Source organism: Schistocerca piceifrons, chromosome 5 (genome assembly GCF_021461385.2).
Source record: "Schistocerca piceifrons isolate TAMUIC-IGC-003096 chromosome 5, iqSchPice1.1, whole genome shotgun sequence".
Lineage (NCBI taxonomy): Eukaryota > Metazoa > Arthropoda > Insecta > Orthoptera > Acrididae > Schistocerca > Schistocerca piceifrons.
This window is the reverse complement of record NC_060142.1, coordinates 299,507,265-299,525,173: the sequence shown is the minus strand read 5'-3', so window position 1 is coordinate 299,525,173 and position 17,909 is coordinate 299,507,265.

The following is a 17,909-nucleotide window of genomic DNA, read 5'->3' as shown; positions in this document are numbered from 1 at the left end:
CCTCATAAAGTTATTGCACCTTCTTTCGTTTATTCCGCAGGTGAAATTCCATTTCTGTTGAATTTATTTCTTACACGCATCATTTCTTTCTGAAATTGATGAACAAAGATTAATGTCTTGCATTTAAATCATATACCCACTAAATAATGACTGGTTAATGGTGACGCAATTAAGCATACAGCATAACATGACAGAAAACGTAACGTGTCAAAGACATTGACAGTGTTCAGATGCAAAAATGTACACAGAATAATACGATGCAGCAGCAAAAATGTAAAACAGTCACGATGTTGAGATGTCATAAGGCAAAAAAAATGTCAAAGTCAACTGGTGTGTGTTATATCTTAGCTATTTCACAGTGCATACAAATAAAACTGAAGTACAATCATACACACGAAAAAAAAAAAAATGGAAAAATGTGCACGGTCTGATGTGTAACGACAAGAAAAGCGACCTGCTAACCTTACCTTGCCGGGCACTTGCCAAGAAAAAATACGATAATCATCAGTAATTAGTCAGGTGAAATAATTGCATTAGTAAATGGCATCATAGTGTGTTGAATCATAAAGTGTCTTCATTCAATAAACGGTTTAATGTTTGAGATATGGTGATTGCCTTTCGATTTTCTGGTTCTCAAAGTTTCGACGTGTACAACATTGGGGTGAGGGATGCTGCGAATCCGATATGGACCTGCGTATAGAAGTTCAAATTTACTGCACTTACCTTTTAATTTGCTGGATAAATAGTGTGTACGTACCAATATCTTCTGTCCAACGTGAAAATCGCGGCGTGTACAAACCTGTTTTTGCTGTCTTCTCCGGCGCTCTGCGGCACGTTTGATGTTGTTCAGCGCAATGTCAATTATTTCGTGGTGTCGTAATCGACGAGATGTAGGAAATGTTATTAATTCTTTAATTTTGTTAGGTGGTTCAGCATTTTTCAGTATAACAGACGGAGATAGCATAGTGGATTCATTTGGAATGGAATTAATTACATCTTGGAATGAGAGTATGTGTGTATCCCAATCAATATGTCTTTTGTGGCAGTATATTCGGCACAGCTTACCAATTTCTTTCATTAATCTTTCACAAGGGTTCGAAGAAGCGTGGTACTTGGATATATAAATCGGAGAAATGTTTCTGGCTCGTAACATGCGTGTCCATACGGTACTACGAAATTGAGATCCATTGTCAGAAATTACTTTCATTACATGCCCTACATGAGATAGAAAATGTTCTACAAATGCTTTCGAAACAGTTTTAGCAGTAGCTTTGCGTAATGGAGTGAAAGTAACAAATTTTGAAGTAAGCTCAACAGCGACAAATATGTAGCAAAAACCTCTGTTAGTTCTGGGAATCGGACCAAAAATATCTACAGCGGCCATATGTCTTGATTTAACAGGTATAATGGGATATAATGGAGGAATATGTGAAGTGGTGTCTGATTTAGCTTTCTGGCAAATTTTACAAGACGCTAAAACTCGTCGTATACGTTTCTCCATGTTGGTAAAATAACAGTTCTGTCTCAGTATAAGAAAACATTTTCGTGCTCCGTAATGTGCGTAGCTTAAATGAGTGTACCAAATTAATTTGTTAACCAGTTCGTCAGGTATGCATAATAACCAATTGTTGCTGTCAGGATGAGAGCGGCGAAACAAAATGTCATTGCGTACAGTGTAGTGGTTCCTAATCGTAACATTATTCCTATCTTGCCAAAGGTGTTTAATTTCTTTCCATACATTGTCTTTGTTTTGTTCTTGTGCTATGTCCTGTAATGACGATGAAATAAAATTTTCAAATGCTACTTGTTGAATGTACATGACACTGAAATTTGCTTTGCAGAAGTTGGTTGCTACGTCTTGCTGATTGTTGCCGAGAGAACGCGATAGTGCGTCTGCTATAACATTTTGTGTGCCGGGAATGTGAACAATCGTAAAATTATATTCTTGTAAATATAGTTTCCATCTACTTAATCTATCGTGTGTAAATTTAGCTGAAAGCAAAAATTGTATGGCTCTGTGGTCTGTGTAAACGGTGGTATGTCTGGCATAAAGAAAGTGCCGAAATCGCGTAAAAGCCCATACAACACATAATGTTTCACGTTCTGTAACGGAATAATTTCGTTCAGCGGGTGACAAAATGCGGCTTGCTAATGCGATGTTTTTAATTACTATTGAACCATCTTCTTCAATTTCCTGGAAAATATGTACACCTAAAGCGGTGTTGGAACTGTCGGTGGCAATGGAAAAATTTCTAGTAAGATCTGGGTGCGTGCGATAAAAGTGGAGCATTCAACAAAGCATGTTTCAAATAACATTCTCGTGAACAAAATTCTGCGTGTCAAAAGTAATGTTTGCGTTACTGTAATATGCAATCTGTGCTGTATCTGGTTAAAATCTATCGTACGTTCCGTTATTTATTTTACGGCAGGATGCTGTGGCATATCCACTATATGAACTGTTCTGTTATTTCTTACTGACATGTTACGCTATGGATGACACCTATTGTTTGTTTCATTCATGATTATTTGTTGTTGCTGATGTTGTTGCTGCTAATAAGATCGACTGTTATTAAATGTACGCTGAAATTTGTGCTCATCATTTTTACGTCTGTCATGAAAGTCATTCCTATACGGCGCATTGCGATACGAGTTGAAATAGTGTGTTGTCTGTACGTAGTTATTTCCTCGCTGCCATGCGTTACTATTTGTTGGAGCTGGGACTATACGTGCACGCGGCGGAACATTAAAGTTTGGTTGACCTTGTAGACTGCATTGTTGGTTAGGTATGCCAAGCGGTTGACTTTCATGCTGCTGCGGTGAAAAACGTCTATTGTTATAAAAAATGCGTTCGCTGTTAATTTTACACATACTGATGATTACGATTTTATCTGTAATTAAAATTACGGCGGTAGTTGTCATTACGGGAGTGCCTACTGAAAATTGTCACATTCGGTAAAAGATTTGTCATATCGGGTTTTCATTACAATGTTTCTTAATTCTAGGTAGAGCAATAGTTAAAGAGCAGTTTTGATAGATATAAAGGATAGTAGAAGAAAAGGCAGCAGTGCAGAAAACTAAAGATGAAACAGCACTACTACAGCTCGGGGCCCTATGCTCGCTACGGCACATATTCATTAAAGCGTAATGAATCCCCTGAGGTCAATTACGCACTGCAAATAAATTTTAGCTTTTGTGTTATAGGCAATGGCGGTACAAATTCAGAAATAAATTGCTGTCTGCATGCTAATTCTAGTTTCTTCATTATAGGCAATGCTGTTGTAAATACAAAAATAAATTGTCGCATCTGGTTCAAAGCTAGTTTCTGCATTACAGGCAATAGCGGTGAATGTACAAAGATAAATTGTCGTATACAGCTCAAAGCGTGTACCTGTGTTCTGTCATTATTAAATTCTTTAGATTTTCTTACAAATACAAATTGCTCGAAATCTACATTCTCGTCACTCAGTTTGAGACCACGTTCGGGTTTGTGTGAGAATTTGTTTGTCTGTGTCATTTCGTACTTCAAGTTACGTAGCTTTTCAGATTTTAAGTCGCGTGGCTTTTCGGATTTTAATTCGCGTAGTTGCCGTAAATTGCTCACATTATACGCGCTGTGCGAGTCTGACAAATGTTCGCAAAGTGGCGTCTGCTGTGTTGAGTTATTAACTGAAATACTTTTCATTTCTGTTACTTCTTGTTGTAAACTTGACAACTTCCTACGTAACGTGTTGTTAGATGAATCGATCTCATTAATTGTCTGCTGTAAATTTTGAAATTCAGGTGTTTGACTAAATGAAACCGGTGAAGTATTGTCTGATTTATTGTCATTAGCACTTTCGATAGCATCAATACGACTGGCCAATTCATCATATTTTTCAGTCAGTATTTTTGCCTGATCGTCAGTTTTAGTGTCAGTAGCATTAATCTGTTTTTGCAATTTACGCGTAGTTTCATTCAGTTTTTTAACGTCAGATTTGACGAAATCGGAATCCTGTGCTAGTTCTAATTGTTCTAGTCTGTCGGTCACTGTTTGAAAATCGGTTGTGTATGTGTCTGTATTCGACTTAAGATTGGAAATTTCGTCACGTAATTCTGTGTTCGACTGTTTGATGGAATTAATTTCGTCGGACACTGTAGCAATATTATTGTCTACATACGTTTTTGCCTTCGCAAACATTTTACGTTTGTCTTCTTGTCTCTGAGCCGTGATTGTTTCCATGACTTGTCGTTTTACTTTGTTTTGATCCTGAATAAATTTGCGGAAACGCGTATCACTGTTTTGTATGTGAAGATTAAAGCGTTCGTCAATCTGAGTGTTCTGTTGGTCGAATTTCGCGTCGATCTTTTGATCCATTGTGCGCGAAAGTTCTACCGTCATTGCTTTAAACTCGTCCCGTAATTGTGTAGCTTTTTCAGAGCATTGTTTAGCGACTCCGCTAATTTCGTCTCTGAGTGTTTCTGTTGCGGCTGTTTGCATTTCCCTTAATTCTTGCGCAACAGACTTAATTTCTTCGCTATTTTTTCGTGAACAAGCCTCAATTTCCGTGCGCAACTGTTCCTTAGTGTCATGACACTGCGCGGCAACGGCTCTAATTTGTTCACTAAGCTGTCTGGAATTGTCGTCTAATTTTTCATTTAACTGTTTGTTCTGCTCACTAAGTTGTCTAAAATTTTCATCAATTTTATTAAATTTTTTGTCCTGTTCACTAAATTGTTGTTTGAGATTTTCGTTCTGTTCACTAAATTGTTGTTTGAAATCCTCTTTAAATTGTTTGTTATCTAGACTCTGTTGTTTGATATCTACACCAATATCGTTCTTAAATTGTAGCATTATTGCCATAAATTGATTCAAATCAAATGTAGCATTACCTACTCCATTATCTGTGCTGTTTGATTGTGTACCTGGAATTGTTGCGCTTTGTGTGACCATTTGGTCATTCTGCAGTTTACAAAAAGGATTATCAGTCGGACCTACACTGTCAGACATTATTTCGGAATTAAATGAATCTGTCGTACTTTGTGTACCCTGTTCATTTTCATTACACAAATTTGTCTGAACGTTACTTGAGTTTTCCAAATCGGGTGTGTTAAGCTGGGTATCGCTCATTACAATGGAGCGTCCCGCGTCATCAATTGTCGTCAAATTAACACAAGAGACAATTGAGTTCGTTTGTTCATCATGAAGAGAAAAGTCATCATTAATGGTTGTAATGCACTGATTGTTAGTGAACGCAGGATTGTCATCATCACACTGCGTGTCATAATTACTATCGGTCACGCTGTTTAAGTCGGTAATTTCATTCACAATACTTCGCGATACACTATTCACAGTCTTTCGCGGCATTTTTGCAAAAGTCACAATTATTCACAAAAGAAATAAGCACAATGCAAAAACAACACACAAATACAACAGAGCAACGAATTGCCGTTGACCTGTAGAAGGAAAGTCACAAGATTAGTAAAAGCGTTGCGCCAAATCCTAATTATATCTAAGCAAACAAGAGCAGATATCTGACTGTTTTTCAAAAGACTCTCAACGAAATACGATCCTGGACTGGGTGTCGCCAAGTGTAACCTCCCCACCGTAATTTTATAGGGAAATAAACATGACAATACTTAATAGAAATGGGAGCCGAGTATAACCTTGCCACCGAAATTTTAAAGTAATGACAATATTATTTAGGAATGCTAATGGACATTGCTCTAAGCGTAACCTGCCCACAATGAAATGTACTGACAATGACAACAAAAATGTGAAATTCGCAATCTGACTCAAATATAACTTTTTCATAAAAAAAAATTAAAGTCCATTCAGTGACAAGAAAATTCAATTAAACCGAAATATCGGTCTTTGGCCCTGTGTAAAACAATCGGAGTTAAAGTCTTACCTCAGAATAAATGGATGTCACATCTCTGCTCTTGTTGTTGCGCACCGCTTGGAGGAACTGCATTGCAAATAATAATATTCTCTTTCTTTCTGATTTTAGTGAAATTTTTCTTCAAAAGAAGTGGAATGAAATGGGAAATGCAACGAAATCTTTAGTTCAATAAAAAATCAAATTTTTGAAAAAAATGCTTTTGAAATAAAAATTATTATTGGGGCACTTGTTAGAGAATAATTACAACAAATAAATTTTTACATTATCTAATGATTATATTAATTAACAGTATACCTTATTCAGCATCTTGACCAGTATTGCCGGCCGCCTACATCACCCGCACTGGACTGCTATCACTGACCGACCGCTCTGCATGACGGCTACTAGCGTACCGCACGCGACGACTACTACTAGAGTACTGCTCTCAACTAGACAGAGCTACAGACTCGCAACGACTACTTGACCGACTCGCAACGACTGACTGACTCGCAACGACTGACTGACAGACTGAGAACCGCTCGCAACACTCGCGCGGTCAAGCGCAAACTCTCTGGTCACAGATGCTACAATGCCTCGCCATCGCTGCTATGTTACATACGTGTTTCAGCATGAGGTATTAAGCAGAGTGTGCGATACTTCTCGCATTTGCGTGCCCTTGCAATCTTCGTAATTGTGCGGATGACATTTTTGCAAAGTTCACATGGTGTCTGGCCAGACTCATAAATTCCACCCACCAACGTCAATATTGTCTAATTGCAACTTCCAACAATGATTTTAGGAATTTGGATAGAATTTTAGCTACATACTTTGCCTAACTTCATCTTAAGCCGTCCAAGCCTCTTTGAAGTTATGATTCTAGTACTGGATACCCTCCCCCTACCCATTCCATGACGTCATCAGAGAAGCCTCCCACTTATACAAGTCCTGAACTTACGTTTTCCACCAATCCACACTCTTCTCTACATTTAACAGTGAAATTCCTATTGCAGTCTTAATCAGTCTAATGAGTACAGAACGTGGACTGACACTGAATCGAAGAAAGACGAAAGTAATGAGAAGCAGCAGAAATGATAACAGCGAGAAACCTAACATTAGAACTGCTGATCATGAAATTGATGAAGTTAATGAATTTTGCTACCACGCAGCAAAATAGCTTGTGATGGAGGAGCAAGGAGGACATAAGCAGCAGACTAACACTGCAAAAAGGACATTCCTGGTCAAGATAAATCTGCTAGTATGAAAGAGAGGCCTTAATATGAGGAAGAAATTTTGAGAATGTACGTTTGGAGCACAGCATAGCGTGATAACGAAAAATGGACTGTGGGGAGGTTCGAAGCATTTGAGACGTAGTGGTACAGAAGAATTTTAAAAATTAATTGGATTGGAGTCTCCGCACAGTCGGAGAGGAAGAAATGTACGGAAAACACTGACAAGAAGGAGGGCCCGGAGGACAGGTCGTCTGTTAAGACTGACATGGCACTACACGGAGCTGTAGAGGGTAGGAAATGTAAAGGAAGACTGGAATACGTCCAGCAATTAACTGAGAATACGGGTAGTAAAAACGCTGCACATGAGAGGAATTCGAGGTGGGCCGCGTCAAAGCAGTCGAAATAGTTATAATTTAAAAAAAAAAAAAGAGAAAATACTGTTTTCGCTCTGAAAATACTGTCATAACTTTGAAAAAAGCCCGTAACATGAAACCACTGAAATGTACAGTATACAGCACGGTGTAATATTACAGCCCTCAGGTAGTGCAAAACACTGCAATGTGGTTGCGTCGCTGCGGAAACAGACCGTCATCACGCAGCTCATCCAAAGCACTCAGTGAACCATTCACGAGGCGTGTATCAGCAGCATATCTATCGACACTGCCGTATATCTTTACTAGTTGGCCAGCCTCAGCAGATCATGGTTCTCTTACTCCACAGTAGTTAAGTGAGGGTGTTGCCACAGGGCGATCTAGTCCGATACAAACTGGACCGCCCTCTGTCATGATCCTCCCTTAACTATTGTGGAGTAAGAGAACCATGATCTGCTGAGGCTGGCCAAGAACCACAGCATCGCATGTAGATTACGCGTTTCCGGAATGTCTGCGGAGACCTGGTAATGAACAAATGCACGGTGAGGGTTGGGCAAGGCGTGTGTCATCATCGTGACAAGGTGGAGCAAACCTGTCAGTTATACCGCGAGCCCTCCGTCCACACACAGCTGCGACCCCCGAAAATGTTCGAACTTGAGGACACTTTCATTCAGCGTGTCTGTCGTTACAAAAATGGAAACCAGCTTCTACTTCTCCATGGTTACGAAAGGCCTCATACAAGTCAGCGCATACGAGAGGAGCTCACCAAACTTTATTGGACTGTTTTTCCTCATCCACCCTTCAGCCCGTATGTAGCACCTTACGACTTACATCTGTTTCGCCTAATGAAGGATGCACTCCGCGGTAAACAGTACATTGACTATCCGGGACATTATTGAGGTAACAAGACTTTGGCTTCGACATCGAACAGTAGAGTTGTACCATGCGAGCATACAAGCCCCCTCGGGAAGATGGTGTAAGAGCTTGCTTTGAATAGAGATTATGTTCAAACAAAGGATTTTGTGGTCAAAAAAGTGGAAACATATGGTGTGTTGGAGCCGGCCGCGGTGGCCTCGCGGTTCTAGGCGCGCAGTCCGGAGCCGCGCGACTGCTACGGTCGCAGGTTCGAATCCTGCCTCGGGCATAGATGTGTGTGATGTCCTTAGGTTAGTTAGGTTTAAGTAGTTCTAAGTTCTAGGGGACTGATGACCACAGATGTTAAGTCCCATAGCGCTCAGAGCCATTTGAACCATTTTTTGGTGTGTTGGAATCCTGAGTAAAACTAATTTTATTTCAGAAAAAAAGTGTTGCATTACTTATTGAACGCCCCTCGTACTTAATCTATATGCCATGCCCAGAAAAATCTCAGATTGCATCCACGAAGGAATTACGACTACGGTAAGCTAATGAGACATGCAGCTGGACGAGCATTAAAAATATCTCTGTCCAGTAACATCCATTTTACCAGAAGTGATGAACCATTACCAAGCGTTATAGCGTGGTAAAGTTATTGTCAAATCACATAGAGAACATTATGTAGCGTATGAGCCTACTGTTCTTTCTGGAAAGATTTCCTCGTTTTACAATAAATGAACTAACACCGTCTGGATCACAAGTTTTTGTTACCGACTATCAATCTGTTCTGCGGATAGTGAGTTTTCAACTACTGTTGACGAACTGCAACTAGTGGTGACAGACCTGAACATGATCTACAGCACAGACTGAAGCAGGTAGTCGGTAGTAAGAAGTTGTGGTCCAGAGGGTATTTGTTTATTCATCGTAACAAAAGATATCACGGTTCATAGATACGTCAGAATTTTGTTTTCACAGATATGGCTTATCATATTATTGTGACGTACAAGCGGTCGACCTTGGATTCTGACGGGTGGCACTAAATATCAGCCCCCAGACGGTAAATATTTCTCATGAACCTGTTTATCTATTAGTGGAGACCGTATCAAAATCCCGACCCTAAATCCTGAGATGCAGGGACTTTAATTTATATATATGTAGGTAAAGCTCTGAAGGAAGATATTTGCAATCATTTGGAACATCTCAGGAATCTGTCATACCAAATGGCTCTGAGCACTATGGGACTTAACTACGCAGGTCATCAGTCCCCTAGAACTTAGAACTACTTAAACCTAACTAACCTAAGGACATCACACACATCCATGCCCGAGGCAGGATTCGAACCTGCGACCATAGCGGTCACGCGGCTCCAAACTAAAGCGCTTAGAACCGCACGGCCACAACGGCCGGCCTGTCATACCACCTTGCGGAGTATTGGGCAGGGTACAACTGTCACTTCCCGTCTTTTGTGTTTCAATCGCGAATGGTATGCGGGAAGGAAGACTGTAGTTAAGTCGCCGTGTGCGCTCGTAACTCTTTATGTTCATAGTCTACTCGCTTAATGTAATGTTTGACTCTTCCATCAACGTACGCTCTCCATATTTAAACAATAAACTACACCATGATGCTGAACGCCTTTCTGGCAGTGTCTGGAGTTGAGCGAAAATCCATGTGATGCTTTTTCACATGTTAAATGAACGTGTAACGAAACCCGCTGCTCAATTTTGGATCTCTTCTATGTCTTCTATCAAACTTATCTGATATGGATCCCAGAGTGACAAAGTATACACAAGTACTGGTCGAACTAGGATTTTGGAAGCTACCTTAATGGATGGATTATACTTTCTCGGCACACCATATCTGCCATATCTTCGATTAGTTTTTTGTGGTTGTTACACTTTGACACGTTCACAGTGGTGCTACCACTTCTGTTCCTCGGTGTGGTGTGGCTCGAGTATTCATGGTTTCGTTCATCTGGCGGCGCTGCTTTTCCTGTTTCTCTCCGGCGGCTGCGTACGTATTCAAACCTCCTAGGCTACTATATTAATATACTGACATCACATAAAATAATATTACACTAAATTAATCACAAATATCATAATTTTCACAAAGCTCTCTCTTTGACGGCACATAAATTTTTTCATAACTGTTTGTTGCGCCTGAATAATACTTAATACATCACGTGTCAATTGCTGGTAGCATAAGAGGTAGTATAGAGCGTTATCCACCGGTGGTACACGGCGACTGATGGGGAGATCTAACGTGAGCCTTCCGTGGCACACATCGGTGTGAACATGTTAAACCGCTCCGTACACGTATTCCTACATATTTTATTTATGTGGTTGCTACCTGTGACTGTTTTGCATCCTGTAAGCATGAAGTAATCTGTCTTCTTGACTGTTTATTCACAACAACTTCAGTTTATTTGTGGAGAGTGTCAACTGTGAATGCTGACAAAATTATTTCAGTTTCATATGAAGAACTTCACTCGTTTACTTGTATTTCTTACCAGCTAAGCAACATGTTCTATGTTTACAACGACTAAATTGTTTCCTTCTTTCATCCTTTCTGTCACCAACATCACCAACTCAATTCCGAGTTCTGAAATGCCAAAAAAATCACCGGAAGACCTACAGGTGTACAAGTACAGACCGACGCAGTAATGACAGAGATCCGTGGAGGCACTGGCTTCCGATCTGGATGTACTGCAGGAGCGTCTGATTTGTGCTGTGTTCGTGCTCGCACTGTTCGCAAACAAATGGCTGGCTTGCCACACAACCGTGGTTAGGAACTGTATTCTGCGAACACTGGACGATGATTCAAGCTCCCCTCCCCTCCGCACTCTGCACCAAGGCTATGGTTCAGCAACCTTGGTGATACATTTTTAATAAGAAGAAAGGTATACATCACAAATGACAGCAGAATTGTCATTTACATGTTTCACCTTATTGGGACGTCTTCAGAATTTTTGCGCTGAAAAAAAAAAAGAAATAGATTAGGGGCATGGTAAAATTAATAAAGATACTAATAACAAATCAGAAAGAAGAGGGCCATACGTTTGCAAACTGCGGATAATGCGTTAGTCATGTATAGCTAAAATGTGTGAATGCACCTCGAATGCAAAAGTAATAAGAGATTTTTATTTAATTTAAAGATTAAAAAGCTGTTCCCCAAAAGTAGCTACGTGCAGTGGATCTGTAAAAAGCACAACGATTTTTACCCTCTGCCAATGTATGCAGCAATGCTAAGCAAGGGACAAAGTTTTTTCACTTTTGCATTCGAGGCGCATATAAATTTTTTTTTTATTTGTGATTAATGTGTTATCCGCAGTTTCCAAAGGTAACTGCCTCCTCTCTCCGAGTTTTGTAATAGTATTTAACAATTTTACCAACTCTTCATGCTTGATAGGACTATACCCCTAAACTAATGCTTATTTTTTTACGTAGAAATTCTGAAGATGCGTCAGAGGGGCGCGAAATGCATAAATAAAACCTCTGCTGTTAATTGAGACCTAGACAGTTTGTCTTACTGAAGACATGGTTTAGCCACAGCCTGGGGGATGTTTCCAGAATGAGATTTTCACTCTGCAGCTGGGTGTGTGCTGATATAAAACTTCCTGGCACATTAAAACCGTGTGCCGGACCGAGACTCGAACTCGGGACCTTTGCATTTCACGGACAGGCACTTGCCCGGAGAGCTTCTGTAAAGTCTGGAAAGTAGGAGACGAGATACTGGTAAAGCTGTGAGGACGGGGCGTGAGTCATGCTTGGGTAGCTCAGATTGTAGAGCACTTGCCCGCAAAAGGCAAAGGTCCCGAGTTCGAGTCTCGGTCCGGTACACAGTTTTAATCTGCCAGGAAGTTTCAAAGCGGGAGAATGACCACCGACATTCCTTGCTAGGACTGCGCCACTGGAGGGAGCACCAGAGGCAATTCGTCTTGCAACATGGAAGGACTCACTACCCGTAGACGCATTACCGAAAGAAGAACTAGGTCCTGGGGCAAACTTACAGTACCCTGTATGGAGGCCCCACAACAACCTAAGACTGGGCGTCCCTCGATACAAGACCAACCTGAAGAAATGGGGAATCCTTCCAGCGGGCGCAGAAGACACCTCTTGCGACTGCGGGGCTAAGTACCAAGTCACCTTCTTGTATGCCTTCTCCTGGACAACTCCTGCACAATACAAGATGTTTACGAAGGAATTGACAAAGATATCGCAGCTGCAACATTTTGGAAATGAATGAATGAATGACCTTTGCTTATAAAGCAAACTTTCAAATCTAAGTGGCTTACACCAATTTACCATAGAATGAGAATAGGTACAAGGCCGATGTAAAGCTTTTGGAAGAACTCTGGCCAATGAAGCTGATAGCAATAGATTGAAGAAATACCTCAAATTGAGAGAGTCACAAGAGAGCATGCACACCTTCATCTGAACCAAGTATAGGGAATAAAATTAATTAACAACTGCATTCTCACGAAGGCTTGCTACAGCTTCCGTTAGCCAAAGTGATAGCCAGGAAGATCATGTCAACCGTCACCAACTACCTGCGAAAGTGAGAAGTTGAAATGTCCCCTTTGAAAAATTAAGAATGACAGTGCTAGGAAAACTCTTACGTCGTTTTATTTTTAAACAGCTGAGCAAAACGCAACGTACTCGGACAGTGTTCTCTTTACTTGTTCTCATCATCACTAAAGTGACACGCAATATTTTAGCGCAACGCTATCTGACTTTCAATAATCCCTAAAAAAGAATAGCCCTGACTGACAATAAACTATATCTTTCTTGAATCACTTACCTCACAAAAAATCTTCGTTGCTCGAACTACTGCAAAACAGCGAGCGCCAATACTGCCAGCTAAATAAAAGATTCTAACTACTGAAGGCTCTAACTGCTGATAGGCATAGTTAGCAAATGAAAGATTTTGACAGAGAACAAACAATGTATTTACCTCATCCAATTAAACAAATTACCTTTTTCTGACGGACACACGTCCAGATCGTCTGCTCAATACTCTGGCTTCTCTCTCCCCACATCCACCACTGCTGGCTGCTCACCTCTAACTGCCCAACGCTACGTGCTGTTCACATCCAACTGCCCAACACTGCAACGGCGAATATTTCAACAATGCCAACCAGACACAGACTGCATACAGCACAGTCAGTGATTTTCATACAGAGCGCTACATGACGTTACCAACATAAAAACCTAAACAGCCTTCTTACAACATATTCAGTGTAGACACAAGAACAGCCACTCTAGGTTCCAAAAACGGTGGTTTAGGATTAGTTGATTAAAAAATAATGCCTCTCCACTTTTTATATGACGGACCACTGCTATTCTGAAAGAAAATTCAGACAGCGTGACACCTAAATTATTAGAAATTCTCATGCCCGAAAGTCACCAAGCACCAGTTGATGTGCTAAAGTAAACGGACTGCTCCAGCCTGTGACAACGTATTCTGTGGAAATCACTTACGTCAACAATGAATTCACTGCTTCATGCCGGCCGTGGTGACCGAGCGGTTCTAGGCGCTCCAGTCCGGATCCGCGCTGCTGCTACGGTCGCAGGTTCGAATCCTGCCTCGGACATGGATGTGTGTGATGTCCTTAGGTTTAACTAGTTCTAAGTCTAGGGGACTGATGACCTCTGATGTTGAGTCCCATAGTGCTCAGAGCCATTGAACCATTTAAACTGCTTCGTAACAGATAACGGCCAGAGACATTACACTCCACAGACAGAAATATGAGAGTAGATTCAAAATAGAATGGAAATACTAAAATATCGAATGGGATTTTGGATGGAGAGATATCAACGTGGGTGGACTTTCATCTAAGGAACGTACAGCATGGTAGAAAACTGTAAATAATGAAGTCAGCACAAATGAAAGGTTGTATGAAATCGAGATTAGACAACAAACCTGTGTCAGAAATGTAATATTGTGGATACAGTAGTACGCAGATTTACACTTGCTAGCAACATACAAAACTGGAAATCGCTCAGAGATAAAACAGTTTTTCTTTCAAAATCTTCATCAGACATTTCAGTGCCTAGATTGCTCTACAGGCCGCAGGCTCGATACTTCCCATTCAAAAATCTGCATTCATTTGTTAATGAGACGTAAGTGAGATACGTTATTAATTATGTGGAAAATTACAATTCATTCTGTTTCAGCACAATAAAAGATTTTGGACAGTAAATATGGTCTAATGGTAGTGTCTATGTATATGAAGTCGGAATTACACAAAGTTATCAAATACTCAGAGCACATAAAGTACTATGGGACCATGCTTATAACTATTGCTGAATGAATGTGTGTAGGAGAACAACAGCAAACTTTAAAAAAACAAATATTAAGCGACGAGTTCCGTGGAATTTATTTTTAATATTTTGAATTTGATTCTGTTTTTTTTTTTAATTTTCACCTAAAAGTAGTTCAAGCAAAACATCAGTACGCAATAGTGAATATGTTTTGCAAGAAGAAGGTAAAATCATTTCATTCTGTGTATTATTTTATTATTTTGTTTGTTTCAGTTAAAAAAATATTTTTTTCATTAAAGTAACAGAGTGAAGAATAGTTTGATAGTGGTTAAGTTTGTATCAACTTTTGTATAACATTGCAATTCATACTGTTTTAGCACAATAAAAGATTTTGGACAGTAAATATGGTCTAATGGTGGTGTCTATGACTAATAATCCAAACGTCTTGGGCCACGGGTTCGAATCCAGCCACTGCCTAACACAAAGATGCCCAACTTTCATGCCCAACCGTTCCCTGCCCTCTCGAGCGCTCAGAGGGCTCTTTTCATCCCTAATATTTAACAATAATGTTCTGAATTATTATATCGAAATTGTAAGATATTAATATGTTTTAGAGGTTTTACATGATTTATGTGCCATCCAAGATAAAGAATTGCGAATAAAATGAAACACAAATAAATTCACTTTTAAAAAATAAATTATTTTCACTGAAACCCGTAAAGCCCGAACAAGAGTAAACAAGTGAAGAGGTTTACTTAGTTTTAAATTCATAGAAAATTTGAATTATTCATCTTTACTGCAGTTTTAGCTGGTTCAGACTTCCACAAAACTAATAATTTTTATTCAATTTTTTGTGCATTTTCCGCAAACCATCTTCTTACAAACAGTGCATATCGAACTAGAGTTTATTTTGCTTTCACATTTTAAGAACTTAGCATTTGCAATGTTTCTGTGGTACTTCCCCATAATTTTCATTTTCGTTCATTCTCATAATCGTCTGTGCTCCTACGATGTGAGTGACTCTTCACATACTCAGAGTGTAGTCCCTTTGCAAGTTGCTGAAGAAAATGAATTCTTTTGATTTTTTTCCAAGTAACAGCCCTGAATAGTATTAACACATTTATTCCATGTAGGTAAAAAATATTGCAGCAGGAGTGTGCTGGCCATCACCTTGAGGAGGCCTTGACTGTATACTATGTGGCCATTTTGCTTGTGTCAACCTCAAGTTTTGTCTTGTAGTAACTTACAGTCTCTGGATTTTCTCCTCAGTTACATTTATTGTAATATTAGGGTTAAAGGAACTCATCACTAGCACATTTTTTACTGTCTTTCCTTCATAGACCATCAAAGAGGTATCATCACATTTTAAAATATTTGCAGAGCGGTCTTCAAAGACTTCAGAGCGTGTGGTATTACTGTCGTTGCTCTGTTTACTGTTCCTACGATGGCGGTTAACTTGTCTTTCAATTTCTTGACAATTTTAAGGGAGGTCAAGTATTAATAAGAAGTTACGTCTTTGTCTTTGGATAGAAATAGTCCATAAGACGCATCACTACATAATATGAAACTGTTTCAGCTTTAAATCGGCAGTATCCTTAGCAGTATAAGAGAAACCATTGAGAATATACTTACTCTCAACATCTATAGCTAAGCAATACTTTCTTCCATACTTGTAAGGCTTCTCAGTTATGAATTGTGTGAACAGGCACCCAATTTTACTCGGGAGGAGATCCTCCACTATCATTATTTTGGATCTGGTTTACAGCACTTATTGCTGATTACTATGAATTTGTATCACACAGGGGGAACCAGTGGAAATTTATCAGTCTGTGAACTTACAGAGCGTCTATACCTTTCGTAGAATCTCGGGAGTTTGATAATGTCATTGAATTTACTTCTACTCATACTCCATAATTTTATGTAAGTCTGAAAGTAAGCTATTCGAAGCTGGAATGGCAGAGAAACAGTCTGATGAAACATCTGCCAAGCACTTAAGTGTCAACTGCAGAGAGTAAACATTTTCAGTACGTCGGGTCTTGCAGCTCTCAAATATTGGAGAAAAACATTTTAATATACTGCAGCTTCAGTGTTAAAATATATTTTCTTCACTTGCGGAGATGTCATGTACCCGTAGACGAAATTGTAGATGTAGAACTATAAGTTAAAATTATGGAAACCTGTGCAAAAGTGCGACGTGTTGCTCATACGATCAGATTCCCATCACCAAAAGCATCAGGTGTCTTAAAAGTGTTGTCGGACTGTGCTCTTGCACTCTCAGCATGAAATGACCGCATGTCTCTCAGTTATGAGTTCCCTGAAAAATCTAACAGTGTACATTTCACATACGCACGTCAACTTATTTTTGGTGGAAACGATCGATGCAATAATTCGTGCGCTCTAATAGCACATTACTTCACACAGGGGCTGCTTACGTAAATGATTATTTTCAGAATTCTAGCTTCGAATGTTCTGCAAGTTGATACATCTACGAAACGCCGTTATACGTCAACAGAAAGGAAAAGCACTTTTCTTGATCAGTCGCTCCATCATGAACAGACTGCGAAGTTTTAGATTTTGATTGCGTACTGCTATGGGAGGAGACGCTGGCGGGCCAAATTTAAGTGACAAATGGCAAAAATATCTTCTCGAAACACGGCTGCTTGCCATTTAAAGCTATTCTCTGTAGAAATCGTCACGCTGCCTCAAAAACTCTCCAAGCAACGTGCCGTAGCCCTATGTGGAGACCGCAATCTTCCTGGCTGCTGGGGAACTGGCAGCCGTGCAACGCTGAAGAATGACATCAAGTACTTTAAACACAGTGTACACGACATGCGAATTACCGGAGGACCGTGTTTCATTTCCCTATAATCGTATGTCGCAGAGGTACACACTGAGATATATTTTTACACAGTTTTAGATTCTACACAAAGCTTAATTACGCAAAGTCAACGCATGTAAGTTGGTATCTCACCAAAATAATGGATAATGTCACTTCAGTGTGTCCATTTCACTTTTTTTAAATTTTTTTTTTTGGGTCATTAGTCTTCGGACTGGTTTGATGCGATCCGCCACGAAATCCTCTCCTTTGCCAACCTCTTTATCTCAGATTACCACTTGCAGCGTACTTCCTCAATTATTTTCTGTATGTACTCGAATCTCTGTCTTCCTCTACGGTTTTTCCCTCCTACAGCTCCCTCTAGTACCATGGAAGTTAATTTCTTAACAGATGTCCTATTATCCGGTCCCTTCTTGTCAGTGTTTTCCACATATTACTTTCCTCTCCTATTCTCCGCAGAACGTCCTCATTCCTTACCTCATCAGACCGCCTAATTTTCA